A 2,537-nucleotide genomic window follows, 5' to 3' on the forward strand; every position below is an offset into this window, starting at 1 on the left:
TCGACTCTTTGTCCACCAACTTTAGGTAAGGATGTCTGCTCAAGAATAGTGCTTTTGTACTATTCACTGTAGCAAAGGACAAGCCTTCCTCTTGAGGTTTGGCACACACTCTAACCTACCATATTACATTAAATGATCATTTAATGCACTGGGTATAAATAGAAGTGTTTCTTCTCCATGCAGAGAGCGTGCATCTCTCTCTAACCTTATTCTTACTTCAAGCATCTTCTAGCTTAAGTAAAGGATCTTTCTTTTTAGCAATCTCTTTTCTTGTATTTGTTAAAGCTCTGTGTGTAACCAAAGATTGTTTAGATAGGATTTCATTACCTTATCTTTCCGCAAACAGTCTTGTAAAATCTGTATTGATCTTCTCTATCAATATATATTTTAAATTTGAAAATATTGTGTTTGTATTCATCCCCCCCCCCTTCTACAAACTGTTTCTATTCTTGTAGACCCTTACGGGACCAACAATAACCAAGACTCGGTTATCATACGTGGAGATGTTGTCACATTTGATCGCAAGTAGTTTCCTCTTCTCTGTGACCAAGCTTCTCCAATATTTTTCTCAACCAAATGCACTGGCAAGCACATGACGTTGCTGCCACATATTCCACCTCAGTAGAAGAGAGCATCAYTATGGGTTGTTTTTTCGAAGACCAAAAGACGGGTATTGAGCCAAGCATGAAAACAAACCCAGAAGTGCTTATGTGATTATCGAAGTCACCAGGAAAATCCTTGTCAACCATCAAATTTGTTTTACTTTTCCTCTTGTACAATATCCCTAATTCGGTTGTTCTTTTTTGATACCTTAGTATCCTCTTTCCTGTACGCCAATGAAATTCAGTTGGACAAGCGATGTATCTGCTGATAAGACTTGCTCCATACATCATATCTGGTCTTGTTGCGGTCAAGTACATTAAGCTGCYAACCAGCTTCTTGAACAAAGTTGCATCAATTTTGGTTCCTTTTTTATCCTTTGTTAGCTTTGAACCCCGAACTATAGGATTCAACACCATATTACTATTGTCCATTTCAAACCTTGATAAAACTTCACAGGATATCTTCTTTGACATACAAAAATCCCATCATAACTTTGCACCACCTCAATTCCTAAAAATACCTTATTTCCGCATATCATACATGTCAAATTCCAACATTATTGAATTCTTAAATTCATCACACATGCTTTTATCATTCCGGGTGTATATCAAGTCATCCACATAAATTCTTATTATTAAACACTTACCTCCTTTCCTTCGATTTCGTAAACAAGGGTGTGTTCACGGAGCACCGTACAAAACCTTCTCGAACAAAATACTCTTTGATCTTGTTATATCACTCTCTTGGYTCTTGTTGAAGGCCATACAATGCCTTCTTTAGCTTATAAACTTTGTTTTCTTCACCTTTCTTCTCATACCCAAGTGGTTGTTGTATAAATAAATCTTCTTTAAGTTCCCGTTGAAGAAACGTGTTATTTACATTGAGTTGGAAACACTACCAAAGAAGCCACTTTTTTCGGCGGCATTATCCGCYGSAAACAGTGATTTCCGGCGGATAATGCGGCCSGAAAAAGTGGCGCCGGTGATTTTTTTSGGCGAAAAAAGCGGCRGATTTTACCATTTTTCGACGGATCACGGCCGCCGGAAATTTCTCACCGGTTTATTTATAAAATCGTRATTAAATTAACAAAATGTTTAAGTCTTTTTTTAAAAAATTAATTTAATTTACCGGCGGAATATTCCGTCGGAAATCYGCCGGTAAAATTTCTCGCCGGAAAATGTTAATCATTTTTAAAAGAATATATCTTTAATTTTAAAACATTACCGGCGGATATATCAGCCGGAAATCCGCCGGAAAAAATATATAAATATTAATTTTAAATTTATTTAAAAAAATATTTTTATATTAGAAAAATAACTGGCGGATAAATCCGACGGAAAAAATATATAAATATTAGTATTTTAAATTTATTTTAAAATTAATATTTAAAACATGTATTTAAAACCTGTAAATTTGTACAATATTAATAATGAAACTAAAATGGCGAAGTATAACTAAATATCATACATTAAAGTGAAATTACGATTATTCCAACCAAACAAAAACTAAATGGTTATAAACAAAACTAAATTGTTTCAAACAAAAAGACAATATTCAATATGGTGACAGGGGGAATTGTTGAGATTGACTGAGTTGTCTAACCAAAGCAGTCATATCTTGAACTTGTTTATCCTGTTGCTCCTCCTTCTGTCGCCGTCGTTCCTCCTCCACTAGCTGTCGCTCCTCCTCCACCCGCTGTCGTGCCTGTAAGTCTCTAAGTTGGGTCTTTATGCTTTGAATTTCCTATAAAATAAATAAAACGTTATAATATTTAATATCAATTATAAACTAAATCGATAAACATCATCAAASCAAAAGATGCACATACCYGACCCTCTGAAGATGAACCACCTTTGGTGTAGTTCCCAGTCAAGACCCAATTGGGATCTTGGTTTTACCCAAACCCAAATAAACGGTCTTTCTTGCTTCCCCCA

Source organism: Cynara cardunculus (assembly GCF_001531365.2).
Source record: "Cynara cardunculus var. scolymus isolate 2C chromosome LG 6, CcrdV1, whole genome shotgun sequence".
Lineage (NCBI taxonomy): Eukaryota > Viridiplantae > Streptophyta > Magnoliopsida > Asterales > Asteraceae > Cynara > Cynara cardunculus.